Raw genomic sequence first — 20,035 nt, 5'->3', positions numbered from 1 at the left:
GAGGTGGCCAATATGTACTGGCGGCACTCAGACTATTTGAAGCCAAGCTGCTTGCACAATTACTCTATGATGCTCACTCAGGACCCCCCTCTAACTTTAGTATATTGGAGCGCGTCCAATCTAAACGTCTAAGAGCGGCCATAAAAGTGCCTAGCCATCTCTCCAATGCCACTCTGTGTCTGGAAACCAGCATGATAAAAGTTGAAACTAAAGTTTGAGTGACCGTTCTCAATCACTGGCTCAAATTTGCTCTTTGCCCACAGGGCCTCGCCCCATTAATACTGCAGGGCAATTTCCAATCCTCATGCTAGCGGGCAGGCGATAATAAGGTGGCACTATTGGGCTTTTTCTTGTCTCACCTCCTTGCTATGGGCAGTGACAAGATGAAAATGGTAACCAAACAGAGGATCCTGGTTCCTGGATATGGAATACCAGGTGGATCTAAGTATGGTTCCTGGATATCAGGCCTCGAACAGCTCTAGGTTCATGGTATCCCCACTCCCCCCCCCCCACACACACACCCAGGTCCGATATATTTATTTGACCCAGCTGGAAATACCAAGTCACAGAAGGGCGTTCATCCTTGCCCACTGTCATGCCCTTCCATCTGCTGTTTTTGAAGGTAAACACAGGGTGATCCCATTTACGGAAAGGCTCTGCCCCTGTGCCTCTGGGGATATGGAAATAGAAGTGCCGAAACACTTAGTGCGCATCCCTAATCAACATATTAGCCTGCTGTTTCCCCTGCAGCAACTGGTATTCAGAGGTCGACTGCCTCTAATCTGGTAGTTCAATTAAGTCATTTACGTATTATGTATTTTTCCTGTGTAAACCACTTTGAGAACTTGGGTTGAAGAGTGGTATATTCATCATAGTCATAGACCTAACTGCATTTACTCCTATTCGTGACTGTGAACTTCCTGCCTAAAACAAGTCTTGCCTCAGTATCTGAGGCTTCTTGCTTCTAGTTGTGTTGGTTCTCCCTCTACCTGCTTCCTGACTGTTTACTCGGCTTGACCTCTAGCTCACATTTTGTCCCCGTATTTCTGACTGACTACCTGCCTTGACCTTCTCATCCGTCTACTTTGCTCTCCTGGTCCGGTCCCCCTCCAGACTTGCATCTTCCTGGTTAGCTACCCATGACCCAGATGTAACATTAAGTGTGGGATAGGCCCCGGAAATCAGCCTTAACCTGATCCAGTCATCTGGCAGCTCTCTTCCTGAAGAGGAGTATAAGAATTTCCTGCCTGAAGCTAGCCTTGCCTCAGTATTGAGGCACCTTGCTTCTGATGTGTTGGTTCTCACTTGCCTGCTTCCTGACTATCTGATCAGCTTGATCTCTGGTGTGTCCCTTTGGCTACCAGTTGGTTCCTGAATTTCTGATTGACTACGGGGAAATGCTTGACTAACAAGCAGAAGCTTGCCGGTTCGAATTCCTGCTGGTACTATATCGGGCAGCAGCAATATAGAAAGATGCTGAAAGGCATCATCTCAAACTGTGCGGGAGGAGGCAATGGTCAGCCCCTCCTGTATTCTACCAAAAGAAAACCACAGGGCTCTGTGGGCGCCAGGAGTTGAAATTGACTTGACAGCACACCTTACTCAGCGTAACCCTTGGTTTGCCTACCTTGCTTTCCTGGCCCTGCTCTGTCCTTTTGTCCTGCATCCTCCCAGCTGGCTGTTCATGACCCAGCTATGATGGGGTGGAGGGGGCGGGGGGAGAGAATATTTTACCCAAGCTATGTTAGTAAATTGCTCATCAGGATCTTTTTCACTCGCCAGGCATCATTTTTCACTCGTCACAGACTAGTAGACTAGTGGGTTTTTGCAGGTGTGTGTCACACACACACACACACACACACACACACACACACACACACACACGTGACATGTGTATGTATATCACACACACACACACACACACACACACACCTAACATGAGACCAAACAATATAACTATTCTAACGTGCACTTTGGCTCACTGTCACACTGTAGTGTGATCAAAACCTAGGACACAGGCAGAGCTATGCAGCGGAATGGGTAGAGCTGTGCAAATAGTGTCAGATGCCATTTTGCATGACTCCTGCTGAATGCAGCTGGGAAAGACTCCCACCGAAAACCTTGGAGAAGCTGCTGCCAGTTAGTGTAAACAACATTGAGCTAGATGGACCAATTGTCTGACTCGGTATACGGCAGCTTGTTGCAAGGGATGGGGCTGTAGCTCAGTGGCACAGCATCTGCTTTCCATGCAGAAGGTCCCAGATTCAATATCTTCTCTGGCATCCCCAGGTAGGGCAGAGAAAAACTTCTTCCTGAAGCCCTGGAGAGTCGGTGCCAGTCAGAGTAGGCACTACTGAGCTAGATGGACTCAGTGGATGGCAGTATCCTATGTTCCTATATTATGGGATGGGCTGCCATTCATTTCTATGAGTAAAAGTCAAGCAAGGTACACTGGAACAGTGTTGCAGTGGGCACAGAACCAGCCTGATGCTAGTTCGCCGGGTTTCCATCAGTGGGTCAGATGGGAACACTTAGTGCACGCACACACGCTGCTTTCCTTTACATACATCCTCTGCTGCAGTGGCAGGCAACGTGCTAGTTTAAAAGAAGAGCATCAGCAAGGTGCTCTGAATGGCTGGATCGTAAGCCACAGCTCATCAAGGCATAGCCCAATTGCCTAAATTCAGTGACAGGCCATAGGGTGTGTGAAACAGGAATGCTGAGGACCTTTGAGAATCTGCAGAGTGATTTTGCCATCCTGGTTGTAACCACAGCCAGCTCCTACACATCTGGGATTATGTAAGGCCTTCTGCTTCAGATGCTTGAGCCCTCTCACCTCCCTCGTTAAGAGTTAAGAACCTGGGTTCAGGGAAACACCCTCCTCCTCCTACCATCTAGCATGATTTGAGCTTTCAGTTGACCTTGATGGCAGATTTTCAGGGTTTTTTCTTTGCCTCGATGATTTTCTTTGCTTTTATTTTAGTTTTCGAAAGTGCTTCAGTGTCAAGTAAGCCAAATTATGTATTGTAGTACATGGGCAAGCAAGAACACACACACACACACACACACACACACACACAGAGCCAAGGGAGGTTCCTTTAAAAGCTCTGTTCCTTTAGCTTTGTTCCTTTAGCTGGCTGCTGGCTTCGTCCCAGAGTGGAGGCACTGACAGCCCTAATTCCCAGCAGATGTCACTGTTGTCACCCTCGCTTGTGGCTTGTTGTTGATTCCTAAACAGTTCACAGTGGCATTTAGTGTTGTTCCATCATCCTGTGTCACTGCCTTTCCTTTGGTAATGACCACCTGCCCAGCTCCAGCACCTTTCATCTTTGGATCTTCAAACATATTACAAGCATTCATTAAGTCTCGCTACACCCCATGTGAGGTGTAGGTAGATGTTAAGTGTTGTTAATTGCATTGCATGCAGAGGGAAACTGAGGCACAGAGCGGTCAAATGACTTGCCTGCAGTCACAGAGGAAGTCTGCGACAGAGCTATTAATAGAACTCACAAGTGCTGGCTCACCTCCCCCTTTTAGCTCTTGCCAGTCCAATAAATACCAACATGATGCACATTGAAGCAATACACTAATTTATTAGATACTAATCTTTGATAGGCTGATGTAGCATCGTTTGCCTTGGCCTCTGCTCATCTTCTGTCAATTGTCAAATGGAATATAGATGAGTGGTACATTTGCTTTGTTCACCTTCCTAAATTCTACATGAGAATTCAAAGGGCGATGAAGCCATTGCCTGCTCCGGCAGAAAATGGCAGTATTTTATTTTATTTGACATATTTGTCTACCGCCCAAAACTTGCATCTCTGGGTGGTTTACAATAAAATAATACAAAATTACAACAAAATAAAAAGCTTGAAACATTACAATAATTTAAAATTTAAAACATTAAAGACTATTAAAACAATCTTCTTCTTTATATTTATTTCTCTAAGACGTACCCGTGGCTATTCCCATGTGTGGCAGCTCTTGCGAGAGTTTGGAGAGCTGCCGGATAGCCATGGGGCCAGAGAAAGAATACGGGGGTGGTGGCCGGCCGAAGAAAATGGCGGCGAATGGCCGCGACCAGCAAGCGGCCGAGTGGCTGCAACTGGCTGGCAGGTGGTCAGCCAGAAAGCAGGGCAGGTTGTGCAAAAGAAGGAGATGGGGGCAGGCGGGGAACAACAAGAAGAAGGGGGCTGCGGGTGGGGGGAGAAGAAGATGGGTGGGGCGGGCAGGCAAAAAAGCGGCGGTGGGGTGGGTCGGGGGAGAAGGCAGCAGTGGCAGCAAACTAGGGGTGCAGAAGCTCTGTGCTGGATCAGCTAGTATCTGTTTAAAAGCCTGGGTGAGCAAATGTGTCTTTAACATGCTGCGGGGACTTTTGAACTAGAATAACTGGAAATACTGATTTTATGTAGATTAGATATGATTTTATGTAGATTTTTTTACTGATTTTATGTAGATTTTAGATTTACAACTTACCCTATTCGTATTCAGTATTTTTCAAGTGGGCAAAAAACCTTCAATGTGAGAACCACTTCGCACTTTGCTGACCTCCGTGTAGTAATGTGTTTAGTGGGAGGGCTGGGAGGGCTCTTTAAAAGAGATTTCCTCCTAGACCTCTCTGAAAAGGTCTAGGAGGAAAGCACTGGGAGGGGCTACACTTCCAGGCCAGGGGCGTAACTATAATAGGGCAAGGGGAGACAGTTGTCTGGGGGCCCATTGCCTTGGGGGGGGCAGAGGCAAGTCACATGACTGACTCCCCCAGCCGTGCACCCGCCCAGGTTTCCTTCAGTTGTATTCATCCTCTGAAATTGATGTGAGTGTTAAGACCTGGAGCTACCAGAACAGCATGTCTTTCTCTAGTGCCACTAAATGACTTGCATCGTCCACAATTTACAAAACCTTTCAAAAAATAATTTAGGATGATGTTCTATTGTGGCACATAGGATGTGTGTGTGTGTGTGTGTGTGTGTGTGTGTGTGTGTGTGTGTGTGTGTAAAGAGGGCTCCATTTCCCTTAAGTGGGTGGTGGTGGGGGGAGACTCCCAAAGCTGCTGGTAGAATTTATTTAACATATCTTATTACTGATGGATTTCATATGAATAAGTTCGGTATTGCCTAATGCATTTTGAGCTGAAATGCTCTCCTTCAAAGGCAATTCTAAAAAGCAATGTACAGAATATATTTCAAAGCGTTTATACATATGTGATACGATGACTATAAAAGTATCAAAATATGAACGTGATAATATAAGGATAAAACCAATCCTAACACAATACCTCTTATAAGAGGCTTCTGTGCTAGTTAATTCATTCTTGTAACCACCCCAGTTTAATTATTTATATCAGATGTTTGGCTGCACTGACACTTTACAAGGTTATTTTTTAATATATTTTTAGCTTTATGTGTTTTTTACAATTTAGTATTATTGTTATACTTTTATATTATGACATAAGAGTATGTGTTTTTAAGGCCAAATAACATTCATTATTTATTTAACATTTGGATAGATTACATATTGTGTTATGATTGGTTTTATCAGTGTAAAACTTTATTTCGGTCGTAGACCAGCAATACAACAATATTAAAATAATAATGATGATGATGATAATAATAATAATAATAATAAGATGATAATATAAAATCAGACTACATTTATATGCATTTGGCATATTATATAACAATATTTGGCCATGATATCAATAACATCCGGATTAGGATTAGTGAGCAAATAGTTTAAATAAAAATCCTCTCTTATCCTTACACTTACCATGTTCATATTTTGATACTTTTAAAATCATACTACATATGTATACAATCTTCGTAATTTATTTTATTTTATTTATTTAACTTATTTGTATACCGCCCCAAACCAAAGTCTCAGGGCGGTTCACAACAACAAAACACTAAACAAAACATTAAAATCAATTAAATGCTAAAAACAGTTTAAAACCAATCAATAACAATCTAAAACTTAAAAAGTTAAATATTTAAAGATTTTATATTAAATTAAATATATTATTATTTTTAGTATTGCCTCTGAAGAAGAGCATTTCAGCTCCAAACACATTAGGCAATGCTGAACTTATTCGTATGAAATTCACTGAAATCTACCAGCCCCTTTGTGAACCTACCCCGCCCCCCTTTTAAATGGGCACTGCCCTTGGGCCTTACAGTGAAGAATACTGCCCTGTTCAGACATTATTGTTGTATTAGTGTACATATGTCTGTATACTGGTATGCGTTTTCATGTGAATGAATGTATCTGCGTTCATTTTAAAGTGAGCTCAAGTATAGCCCCCTCAAATGCACAGTACAGTGCATGGTGTACATGAGTGCCACATAATATGTGCACAACTGGACCAGTGTATTGCTCTCTATACTGTGTACACTGTATACTCATTGTACAAGTGTTGAACATAACGTGTGAATAGGGTTCCTATTTCAACAGCTCAAGGCAGGCAACAGTTTGACAACAGATATTTATATGCTGCTTTTCAACAAAAATTCACAAAGCAGTTTACATAGAGAAATAAAATAAAGATGGCTCCCTATCTCCACAGGGCTCACAATCTAAAAAGAAACATAAGATAGACACCAGCAACAGCCACTGGAGGGATTCTGTGCTGGGGTTCAATAGGGCCAGTTGCTCTCCCCCTACTCAATAAAGAGAATCACCACTTTTAAAAGGTGCCTCTCTGCTCATTTAGTAGGGGACTAAAGGGGAATAAAGAAGTGTTATTTATTTTCAATACAATTGTCTTGAGTCATCTAAGAACAGAATAGCCCAAATAAGCTCTTGCATTAATGCCGCTTGTCACAATGACTTGAATGATTTTTAAGACACTCCAGAGAGTCCTCTCTGTTGAACTGGAGCAGATTCTCTGACGTCTGCCCCTTTGCTGACTCACTATGCATGTGTCAGATCTGGCATGATAAAAAGCCGCCACTGCCAGATTGCAAGTTTGTGAACTACAAAATTGTACCTTTGCTATTTGGACTCCAGTCCAAATCTAGCAAGTAAGTATTTATACAAACTAAACTGTCCAAAGGAGCCAGACTCTGACATGTAGCTTGCAAAAATTGAAAGCACTGTTCATTTGAGGTGCTAATAAAGAGCAAGTACTACGTATTCTGACCAGTGGTGCTCTTTGGACTGGACTTCTGGGTGGAGGTCCACTCCCCTGCAGGCCTGGGCGGGGGGAGGGGCTCCAAATGCTGGCCTGGGCTGAGTGGTCCACTGATTTAAGTGGCAGGATTGTCCATGCAAAATGTGCTATCTCTCTGCAAGTCAGTGGAAAGTATCTTATTCAGAATATCTTTGGGGGGCGGGGGAGTTTGCAACTTTCCCTGAGCATGTTCTGGTGTAAAAAATAATGCATTGCAACTTATCTATTGGCAGCAGCAGGAGCAGTAGGGGGCCCCCAAAAGGCCTTTAGGTCCAGGCTCCAAAATTGCCTAGGTGCACCTCTGATTCTGACCCTTCAGCAAGACATTTTAGACATGGGCCAGGGCTCAATTTGCAGATGAGCTTGAACTGAGATGCCTTTAGAGTTCAGCATCCAAAAATAGATGCAGAATTTCAAAACCGATCTTTTGGGACAGCATGATCTGAGGCTGCAAGACCCGGGTTTCTCAACACCTCTTTCAACTCCAACAATGGTTTTGTGTTTTTGAAGTCCTTACACCCTGATCTCTGCTGGTTTCCCTGCCTGTACTAGAATGCCATATGCATGGCAGTCTACTTGCTGTGCCCCAGGAGGAAGCAGACATGCAGTAGAAATGACATACAATAGACATGCAATAGAAATGACATGAGTCCTAAGACTGTACAGTGGACTGTAGCACTTCAGAATGCAAATGGAAGATACTATTGAATGCTTCCCTCACACCTTTTAAACATACCCTACTAAACTAGTTATCAGGGAGAAGGGTTAGAACCCAGCCCTCTTCTGGCTGTGCTAGTTTTATACTTGCAGTAAGGCAGGCATCCTCAGGCTTCGGATCCCAAATAAAATCCCATCATCCCTACAATGGCTGGGGATGATGGGAGTCGTAGTCCAGTGATATTTGGGACCCACATTTGAGTAAACCTGCAGTAAGATTTTTTTTTTAAAAAAAAAATAGAGATGCATTCAAACCGCCGCCCACCCACCCCAGCTGAAACCAAAAGTAGCACATTCCACACCTCATTTTCCTGGACAGGTACACCTAGCTATAGGACATTTGCATTCCAGAGCCGCCTCCTTTAAAGCTTCTTTTCCCATCAAGTGAGATATCAAGGATCAAAGGGAAGAATCAACAGTGCTTTGCCTGGAAGGCATTGCTGTTCTCCAGCGAGTGTACAAAACATCGGCAGGAAAAGAACCGCCACTTGTGCAAACATGTAAGATAGAGAGAGGAAGTTCCATGGCACTTCTGAAGGTGAGAAGCTTCCTTTAGTCCAATTAAGCTGCTCAAACAGATTTCAGAATAAACCATGCTGGGCTATTGAATGCAGCTGGTTCAGAATGTTAAAGGGCGTAGCAGAGTTGGCATGGGCCCCAAGAGAAAGGTGGGCCCCTGTCCTCCCAACCTGCTTTATTCTCCTTCTGCCCCTCATGTAATTGCTACAGAAGCCTGTGAAGGACATGACGGGGGAAAGGAGTATAAGAGTCTTATCCTTTTAATAAGGGCAGGATTCAGAAAGCGTCCCTATACACGCCTGAAACTGAAGATATTTTCAACTCTGTGTCAGCTTCAGGAGGGAAGGGACAGAGAGGAGAGGAGCGTCAGGCAGCATCCCTCCCGCCTCTTCTCCTCCTAACTGATGCTCAGTGGCATTTCCCTGGCTGCTGAGTCTGTCAGTCAGGCTGAGGGAGGAATGGGCTTTACCTGAGCATCAGCCAACCAGATAGCACCAGCCTGAGACTCCTCCCCCCTCCCCTCCTATATAAGACTAATCACACCTGGAGCCAAATATTTATTTCATTTCATTTCATTTCATTTATTTATTTATTCTACGTAAACTGCTTTGAAAACTCTTGTTGAAAGGTGATCTATAAATATTAATAAAAACTTAGATCCTTATTATTTTATTTATGTATTTAATTTGTACACTCCCTGTCTCCAAAGGCTCTATGCGGTTCACAAAAATGAGCACAAGAAAAAACAAAATAAAACAAACTGTTAAAAAAAAGCAATTTAAAAATTTAAAACATTCAGAAAGTACTAAAAGCCTGGCTGGAAAAATGTGTCTTAAGGGCTCTTTGGAAGGCTGGCAAAGATGTTAAACCATAAATGTCTATAGGGAGCGCATTCCACAGCCTAGGAGTGACTACAGAGAAGGCCTGCTCCCGAGTCACCGCCAGACAAGCCGGCGGCATACAGAGAAGGACCTCTCCTGATGACCTCAAAGTGCGGTGGGGATCATGCAGAAGAAGACACTCTCCTAGGTAAAGTTATTATTCAGACTCACACTATTCATCGAGATACAAATCAGTTTGCATCACTTCCTTTGATACCATCTAAACTTCCAGGCTCAGAGATGCAATGAGATACGACAATCATTGATACAATAGAGAGATATGGTTATGGAAACTACTTTTGTTGGGGAGACAATGTGTTAAGGCAGGTGTTCTCAGACTTCGGTCATAGGAACATAGGAAGCTGCCTTCTACGAAGTCAGACCATAAGTCCATCTAGCTCAGTATTGTCTACACAGACTGGCAGCAGCTTCTCCAAGGTTGCGCCCCCAGATGTTGTTGAACTACAGCTCCCATAATCCCCAGCCACAATAGCAGGTCAATGGCAGTGCAGGGTGCATAGTGTGGGACACACAGCCCAAGCCTTCCCCTCCAGAAAAGGTCCTTGCAAAGAACTGCTCCATTGGAGGTGGGGTACATTTTGCCACCCTGCTGGCACATCAGCTGCCTGAGGCAACCACCTTGCCTCATGAAAGGACTGCTGTTGCTCATACATACCTGTGAAGTGACTTCTGGAAAGGAGAACGTGTATCCTAAGATAAGAAATGAGAATCCCTCCTCATTAGCATAGAACCCATGGACCATCCATTTCAGAGGGCCATGTTACATATGTACTCCATGATAGCCAGTGGTGCTCTTTGGACTGGACTTCCGGGCAGACGTCAAGTTCCGTGCAGGCCTGGGGGCCCTCCAAATGTTGAGTGGCCCACTAATTTAAGTGGCAGTATTGTCCATGCAAAATGTGCTATTTCTCTGCAAGTCAGTGGAAAGTATCTTATTCAGAATATCTTCTTTTTGAAAAAAGTGTTTCTAGTTTTCCCTGAGCATGTTCTGGTGTAAAAAATAATGCATTGCAGCTTATCTGTTGGCAGCAGCAGGAGCAGTAGGGGCCCCCTAAAAGGCCTTTTAGTCCAGGCTCAAAAATTACCTAGGTGCACCTTTGATGATAGCATCTGTTGCACTGCATCTGTGCAAATATTTGAGATTCTTTCCCAAAGGGCCACCACCCATGTTTGAAATGAGGCCATCATGTTGGTAATCAGCAAGAGCAATCTAGTGCGCACTGAGCTCAGATTGTGAAGGGTGGTTTTCAGATACAACAGCACTCCACCTCTTTGGTCCACATTCGCTGCCTGGGAGGCACCTGTGTTTATGTTGCCTTGGTCTTAATGATGAACTCATCTATGGCCGGGTTCTTTATTGTATTCTTGTATTGTAAGGCCAGAGGCAGCCCCCGTCAACCCTATGTGAGGCCCCCTGACCAATTGTTTATTGGGCCTGTGCGAAGCTTCAGCCCAGAGGTGTTCTTACCCCTGGACTTCGGGGCTGAAGTCCAGGGCCTCAGAAACCCCTGGGCCCCCTCACCCAGATCCTCTTTAGTCTGTCCCGGGTGGTGTGGTTGCCTGGCGGAGCATGATGATGCTTAATTCGCAAGGGAGGCTCAAAAGGCCTTCAGGTCCAGGCTCCAAAATTACCTAGGTGCACCTCTGTTTCAGCCAAGCCAAATACTATGCACAATCCCCCCAGCACCATGCAGAGATGACCATCCTCACCATACAATGCTGTGCCTTGCCCGGCGCCAGCGGCCAGGGTCCCTTTAAGAGAAACTGAGCCCCCTTGAGCCTCTGCACCATCTTGGGAGACATGCACAGAGTGCTGGGAAGTGCAGCCCTTTCCAGTGCTTTCCTCCTAGGGCTCTTAAGAGATGGCTCTGTCTTAAAGAGCCTTCTCAGCACCATTGCAGTTAGTTGAGAGGGAAACCAAAGTTGATCTATTTCCTTCCTTCTTGATCTTTTTGAGGGTGGAATGGTCTCTTTTAAATAGTTACCTTTGATAAATATTGACCACAGAGTGGTTTTCCATGAGACAAGGCTGCTTGCTTTGGCACCTAGAATACCTTCTCCTTCCCTGAAGCTGATAGCAACCTACATCTTATGTAACCAACAGACAGACACGGCCTTTCCCTCCGGGAATTTGTATTTCCCCTTCTCCTCACTAATAATTTTATTGTTGCTCTTTACTACCAGATGTCTTCCTTATATTCCAAGAAGGATCCAGAAAAGCTTCCAAAAGGACTTCCCAAGCCAAGAAGAAGCAAACGGTGAACCACTGTGGAGAAATGTTGGATCTGGAGTGTGGAAACTCCCCATTCGGCTGATAAATTTGCAGGCAGACCTTGGGAGCTGGGGTGGCCCTTCCATGAGGCAAGGTGAGGCGGCTGCTTCACGCAGCAGGTTATTGAGTCGTCAGAAGGGTGACAAGATGCCCTTCTGCCCCCAGATTTTTTTTTTTCAAAAAAGAGGGAAGGGGAGGAGGGTGCACAGAAGAGTGAGCATCTGGGACCCTGCCTCAGGTGCAGAGGCCTTGAGCTAACACTGCTTGGGCCAGTCACTGTCCCTCAGTCCAGGGATTCTCAAGCCTCGGTCCTCAGATGTTGTTGGACCACAACTCCCGTCATCATCCCCAGCCACATGGGCCAAATGGGAATTGTTGTCCAACTATACTGTGGAGCCCAATTTTGAGAACTTCTGCTCAACGTAACCTATCTCACAGAGCTCGTATGAGGTAATAGAAGGCAATCTCTCAGGGCTGGCCCTAGCGTTCTTGGTGCCCCAGGCCAAGTATGACTTTGGTGCACCCCTACCCTCATTCTGTTAGAATTATATTCTGTACCATGCAGAATATAATTGTGACGGAATGGAGGGGGTGCCAAAGTCATACTTGGCAGCTGTCATTGGCTGGGATGGGGGACAATGAGGAAGCAGATTACACCTTTAAAATTATTGGTGGTTTTTTTTAAAAAAAAAACACCATAAAATTATGCCCACCACGGCCACCCTGCCCAGCACTTTGCAGAGTCCATTCCCATTATGTGCCCTGCCACTGTTGCTCATCTGTCCAATGTGCATGCATAGCAGCCGTTTGAGGGGTCAGTCTGGCAAAATGGAGCCAGCGTGGTATAGTGGTTAGAGCGCTGGACTCGGACCGGGGAGACCCGAGTTCAAATCCCCATTCAGCCATGAGACTTGCTGGGTGATTCTGGGCCAGTCACTTCTCTCTCAGCCTAACCTACTTCACCGGGTTGTTGTGAGGAGAAACCGAAATATGTAGTACACCGCTCTGGGCTCCTTGGAGGAAGAGCGGGATATAAAATGTTCTTTTTAAAAAAAGGTTTTACCAGGCTAGCCCCTCAAATGGCTACCAGGACAGGTCTATAAATTTTACCAATTGCTAGAGGTATAGTCTGCTTCTTCACCACCCCCACCCCCACTCCAGCTGCCACTGGGATCCGTCACAGCTATTCACTGTGAGGGTGGCAGCACCAGCGCTGCCCAAGATCTGGCACCCTAGGCAAGTGCCTAGGTCCATCTGCTGCACGTATTGGCCCTGAGCAATCTCCATGTATACCAGTCTGAGCTTCTTGGAAGAATGGTGGGATATACATGTGAGTACAACAAGCAGATGGCAAGACCTGACCAATATGGCAGTCCATAGGATCATGGCACAGGGTTATATTTTGTTCTTCTACACCATTCCCAAGCATTGGCTCTCAATGGCGACTGAGGGAGGGGCATTAAGGCCAGAGTTGCCATCACTTGCTGCAAACCCCAGATGTTGTCCTTTAACTATCCAGTCGGTGGCAGGATGTGCAAGAGGGCCTCTGTAAAAGCTCCTTCACAGGCCACCTTGGAAGCAAAGATGTGTCACAGTCACAAGGCAGATCAAAACTGCAGCGTGCACAGAATATGGGCTTCATGTTTGGCAAGGCCTGGAACGTGTCTCTTTTTGTGTGGCCACACGTATCGGCTTTATTGCGCTATGCAGCGAGTGTCTAGGCTTTATTGTAATCTGTCATTAATAATTTACAATTATATAAACAGCTTGCAGTCCTTAATGACACCAAGGCACCATCCTGCAGGGAACTGCTCTCCTAAGCAAGTCCCACTGAAGCAAATGTGCCACCTATGCATCTGGCATACCTCCTTCTGTCTATTTCAATGGGACGCGTGCATCACAGCTTCATGTTGGATTGTGCCTTGGAATAGGATCGTGATTGTGCCCCCTTTTCCTGCATAGTGGCAGGAAAAGAGGGGGTTCACTAAAGGTAACAGCTGCTATTTGAGCCAAGAGGCACTTTTTAAAGTGGCAATTCTCTTATATTTAGCAGGGGAGAGCAACTGTCCCTATCCAACCCCAGCACAGCAGCCCTCCAGTGGTTTATATTTCTTTTTAGATGGTGAGTTTTTTTGGGACAAGGAACCACCTTATTTATTAGAGCTATTCTCATGACTGTTAACTGAGTAGGACAAGTGCCACAGTGTCACTAAAATATTAAATCATCCCTTTTAGCAGAAACTAGCTGCTTACTTGAAGGCAGACTGCACAACTTCAGCCCTCTAGCTGGTTTTGGACTACAGTTTTCATCTTCCCCTGCCACAGTGGCCAATGGTCAGGAATTATGGGAGTTGTAGTCCAACATCTATTTTGTCAGATGTATGAAACAAACTACTCTCTATTATTTCTCATTGGTTACGTGTTATCTACCCCTATAGATTTGACTCCTGTAAGACATTGATTGATTGATTGATTGATTAAGTGCCATCAAGTTGGTGTCTACTCTTAGCGACCACATAGATAGATTCTCTCCAGGATGAGTGGTCTTCAACTTGGCCTTTAAGGTCTCTCAGTGGTGCATTCATTGCTGTTGTAATTGAGTCCATCCACCTTGCTGCTGATCATCTTCTTTTCTTTCCTTCAACTTTCCCCAGCATTATGGACTTTTCAAGGGAGCTGGATCCTCACATAATGTGTCCGAAGTATGATAGTTTGAGCCTGGTCATTTGTGCCTCGAGTGAAAATTCTGGATTGATTTGTTCTATGATCCATTTTTCCTGGCTGTCCATGGTATCCTCAAAAGTCTTCTCCAGCACAAAGTTCAAAAAAGCGTCAATGCTTTTTCTATCTTGCTTCTTCAAAATCCAGCTTTTGCATCCGTAGAGTGTCATGGGAAAAACCATTGTCCGAATGATGTAAAACATAGGCTGTGTTAAAAGTGTTTAAAATGGCTTGCTTATGTGGTGGTCCACAAAAGCTTTTCATGTCGCCACAGTGGTCCACATAAGGGAAAAGGTTGGGAACCACTGCTCTAGAGAGGGTGCCTCTGAATACCAGTTGCAGGGGAGCAACAGCGGGAGAGAGGGCAGTGGAGTAGAATCAGGGACCTTAATAGTTGAATGCAACAGATATTATTTATAGAGAGGCAAGTGCAGACTGCCTTTCTGTGCTCTTGCTGCTGGCTGTTTGTTAGCCCCACCTCTACTCCAGGACTGGAATACAGGGAACTAAAGCCCCATTCAAAAGCTGGCCTGGATCCAGGAATGGATTAACCAAAAAACACCACACTGGGCTGGCAACATAAAGCTGTCTGACTTGGGCTAATTTTACACCTCTTCCTCAGTGCTTCTCTTATCTTCTACCTTAGTAGGTAAATTACAGACCATTACCCTGTTATCTCTTGATTGCTTCCCTTTTGATAAGCTTCACAGTTTGAGTTCCTTTTATGCTCATCCAGATGTCGCATGTCTCTAGTAGCAGGTTGGTGGAAGTTAGGCCTCCTTTGATGTCACAGGGCTCCAAGATCTATGATTTCAACATGCTTCTAATGCGTATGTCATATTTTCGCCCTCTTCCTCCCCCACCTCTGCTCTTGGTACCTGATCACAGCTATGGTTTCGTAAATGACATCCCTAGGTGCCGTGGGGCCAGGCAGGGAGGCAGCATTCCATGCAGAGCGGGGCGGTTCTGGGTCTTGGTCTGGTTGGCATAAGCAGCACATTCTTGGTGCAGTGAAAAGGAATCGGGGCATATCTAGGGTAGGGCAGGCAGGGCACGTGCCCCGGGCGCCACTTGAAAGGGGCGCCATTTTGTAATATTTTTTAAAAAAAAAATTAAAAATGGCTGCCAAAAACAAAATGGCCACCGTGCATGCTCAAATGACCTCTGTGAGGCCCTAGGTCATGCCAGGCCTTGCAGACGCCATTTGAGCATGCGCGGTGGCCATTTTGTTTTCAGTGGCCTTTAAAAAAAGATTATTTTTAAAACTGGCCACCAGACATGCTCAAATGGTCCCTGCGAGGCCCTAGAGGCCAGCGGAGTGAGGGGAAACCTCTGCAACCCCCCTCCCCACAGCCTTTAGGAAGCCCCCCAAAGGGGCTACAGGTAAAAAAAATTTAAAAAAATAATATAATATAAGACACTGTACCCATATTCAGATTGGCACTATGTACAGAGAATCAGGGCTTGTGAATACTGAGCTGATGCTTATGAGCTCTTCCCTCCTCCCTCCCCCTGCTGGCCAGCTGCCAACCACCACCTGCCCCACTGCACTGCTGCTCCATCCGCATGGAGTCTGCTCCCAGGAGCATTTCTGGACAGGGATTTTAGCGTGATTCTCCTCCAGAATAGAGGGTGTGCCAGACTGGCCAGACTTACCCCGATTTTAAAGCCTCACGGTAAGCCTGTGGTAAAGCCTGCTGTCTGGAAATGCTGCAGGCAGTGGAAAAGGAGGCCTGAAAGGGCTTTTCCCCTTCCACTGTGACCCACTTGGATGCTTAGTGTAGCATCCCAGGGAAAGAGTTGTGGTCTGCAAGGACAAAGCAGTGGAGTGGAATCAGGAATATTAATTGTTTAATGACATAGATGTGATGTACAGAGAAGCAAATGCAGGCTGCTTTTTCAGTGCTCTTGCTGCGAGCTGTTTTGTTAGCCTCTACTCCAGGACTGGAATACAAGTCTCTAAAGTCCCATTCAAAAGCTGACCTGGATCAAGGAATGGATTAACCGAAAACACCACACTTAGTAAAGGGGTCAATTCATGCTTGCTGCCACAAGACCAGGTCTTCTCCCAGATGGATGGATGGAATGAACAACCAAGTGCAGTTGTTCATGCAAGAGGCGGTCTGGGTCCAGCCCTGCCTGGCAGCCCCTCTGCTGACATCCCATGCGTGTGACATCATGCACACGGGGTGTGCCCTGAACGACACCCCCCCTCCAGGCTACCGGGAGCTCCGAGCGAGCGCTTGCTGACCCTTTTCAGGATCGGCAAGCGTTCGCTCGGGGCTCCCGGTAGCCCTGGCGGGGGTGGGGTGGCTTCGTTCAGGGCTCTTCCAGAGCCTGAGCCACACATCCCTGGGGGCTTCAGCGGCCCCTACCATTGGCGGCCCAGGTTCTTTGAACCCATTCACATAATGGAGGCTACACCCCTGTGAGCAACTGAAGGTTTCTGAGCTTGTGTGTAGAGCAGGCCTGCTCAGCTTAGACCCTCCAGCTGTTTTTGAACAACTTCCGTAATCCCCAGCCATAGTGGCCAATAGCCAGGCCAGTTATGGGAATTGTAGGCTCACATCTGCAGGAGGGCTGAAGTTGAGGAGCCCTGGTGTAGAGTTATGGAGGTAAACAGTGTGCCACAATATATCCACAGCATTCCACTCAAATACAAAATATCATTATGCCTGTAATGGCATCCACAAGATAAAAAGACACTTCCTGGACTGTTGGATGTTTACAGCCAAGGAAGAAACGTGCAAGGTTTCACCATGTTCCTCTAACAAATAAATCACCCTACTACAAAGACTTGCCTACACAAGTTTTTCCACCGAGTTAATGAGCCTTTGCTGGGTTCACACCCCTAAATGCTAGCTAATTAACTCCAAGGCCACCTCTCTATTCTTCTTCAAACTCTTCTCTTTATGAATTTATTTCAGGCTCATCTTCTGCCACCATCTCACAAGAGATCCAATGTGATAAACAAAAGCCAACAAATGTCTGACGTCAATCAAAAAAGCATGACAAAAGGAAGTGAAATGATCCAGATCTCAAAAATGCATAAGGAACCACAAAGGCAACAAGAGCAGGATCAGAAGGCAGCAACAATTCCCCAGAATCAGGTAACCTAATTCCCAAAGGCCCTCCTAAGGAGCCTGTACCAGGCAGCAAAAGCTGCCTAATTAATGGGGCGCTGGGCACGCCGTGCCACCCTAGGAAGAGCAGGTTATCACAACAGTGCCACAATTAGGGTTAATTGATGCTATTCCTGGAGATACCTAAGGACAGAGGAAGCTGCCTTATGCAGAGTCAGACCATTGGTTCATGAAGCTTAGTATTGCCTACACAGACTGGCAGTGACGCCTCCAAGGTTAGAGGTAGGAATCTCTCCCAGCCCTATCTGGAGATGCCAGGGAGGAAATGTGGAACCATCTGCATGCAAGTGCTCTTCCCAGAACATCCTCATCCCCTGAGAGGGATATCTGATGGTGCTCACCTGTAACCTCCCATTCAAATGCAAACCAGGGTGGACTCTGCTTAGCAAAGAGGACAATTCATGCTTGCTACTAGAAGACCAGCTTTCCTAGGGTACAGGACAGGAGCTTTCTCCACATGCAAAGTAGATGGTCAACCACTGAGCTATGGTCCCATCTCCTAACCCCAGGAAATTCATGTCAGTTCCTGGAGAACTGGTAATACTGGCCATGGCTGAAAGGGGAATCTCTTCTACCCACACACTAAATAAGCATGTACACCATTCTGAGCCCAGGTCCGATCAATGTCTGGATAAAACAAACCAGTCAATAATATCTGTCTGACTGTGTAAACAAGAAATAATAATAACAATAACAATAACAAACCAGTCAATAACACCTGTCTGATTGTGTAAACAAGAAATAATAATAATAAGAGAAGAAGAATAGAAGAAAAAGAAATAGAAAATATCACCAAATACAAAGATCTACAAATTGAACTTGAAAGGCTGTGGCAGAAGAAGACCAAAAGAATCCCAGTAGTAATTGGCTCCCTAAGTGCAATTCCAAAAGACCTTGAAGAGCACCTCAGCACCATCGGGGCCACAGAAATCACCATCAGCCAATTACAAAAAGCAGCTTTACTGGGAACAGCCTATATTCTGCGACGATATCTATAACAACAGCAACAACATTGACAATAAAATCCAGCCATCCCAGGTCCTTGGGAAGGACTCGATGTCTGGATCAAACAAACTAGTCAATAACACCTGTCTGACTGTAAATTTAATAATAATAATAATAATAATAATAATAATAATAGTGGGTAGCAGGGAAGGGGCAGGATGGATCACTGATGTTTGCCTTCTGTCACATCTAATGAAAGCTAATATTTAGAGATCTGCAGCCATCTTTGTTATCTCTTTGTTCTGTTATCTGTACTAGCAATTCCCAAACGGTGCACTATTAATTAAAAATAATTAATCAATTGCATAAAGGCTCCTGCGGCATACCCCGAGTAGGCTGCTTTCATGGTGTGCTGCTCTCCTTCCCATCAGCCCCCATGGCAGGGAGGGGGAGGTCATTCCAGTGCTGTTCTGCATCATCATGGGTAATTAGATCTTTCAAGCACTCTTGATGCAGAAACATGGCATAATTGCCCACTTTCAAAGGAGGCTGCCTTTTGCAGCTCTGCATGAGTCACTGCTCTGGGCTTGCCTCTTTTGAAGCAAGAGGCATGTCCAGATCAGTGACTCACTCAGAAGCATCTAGGCTGAACACAGGACACTCCCTTGTACTGAATCAGACCATGGATCCACCTAGCTCAGCACAGGCTGCTTTAGCGGCAGCATTCAGATGCGGGCAGGCGGTTCAGAGAGAGGGAGAGATCTTTCACAGCCCTATCCAGGGATTGAATGTGAGACCTTCTGCTTAGAAACCAGGTGCTCTATCCCACTGGGTGGATTCTTCTATAGAAGGCACACTAAACCAGGGATTCTCAGGCTTTCGTATCTTTCATCCCACCAATCACTCTATCCAGGGGTGTAGCAAGGTTGGAGTGGGCTCAGAGACAAGATTTTAAAATGCCCCCCCCCGAAGCTCGGCTCAACCTAAATTATTTTTTTTTAAGGTTCTGTAAATTGTGGACATGTGAGTCATTTAATGGTACTAGAGAAAGACATGCTGCTCTGGTAGCTCCAGGTCGTAACACTCACATCAATTTCAGAGGATGAATACAACTAAAGGAAGCCCGGGCGGGTGCGTGGCTGGGGGAGTCAGTCATGTGACTTGCCTTGGGGGGGGGGCAAGGCAGTGGGCCCCCAGACAACTGTCTGCCCTTACCCTATTATAGTTACGCCCCTGACTCTATCAAAGAACCTGGGTCCTACCATGATAGAAACAAAAAGCCCACTTTTTCTGAAATGGAAATTTCTGTGTTTACAATACATGGCAGGTAGGTTCAACTTGGCAGGAAGTTTTTCACACCCGGCTTTTAGTTCGCCATAATGGAGGTGTGTGTGCCAAATTTACCCTGCACTTCACATATGATTTCGGGGTTTTATTGAGTGCAGCCTGATTTATATCAGGCTAAATAAATCAACTTTTTGCGTCGTTTTGGGGGGGCAGCTTCGAACTCATAGTAAAGCCTCACAGTAAACCTAAAATAAAGGCTGTTTTCTGGAAAAGCTCCAGGAGATGGTATGTCACACTTGCAGGTGGACCAAATGCTCACTGAGATTTTTGACAAGGTCTATACCACTAGAGATGGAAAAGCAGT

This window comes from Hemicordylus capensis, chromosome 7 (assembly GCF_027244095.1).
Source record: "Hemicordylus capensis ecotype Gifberg chromosome 7, rHemCap1.1.pri, whole genome shotgun sequence".
Classification (NCBI taxonomy): domain Eukaryota; kingdom Metazoa; phylum Chordata; class Lepidosauria; order Squamata; family Cordylidae; genus Hemicordylus; species Hemicordylus capensis.
The sequence above is the reverse complement of the archived record's forward strand: the minus strand, read 5'-3'. Positions refer to the sequence as shown.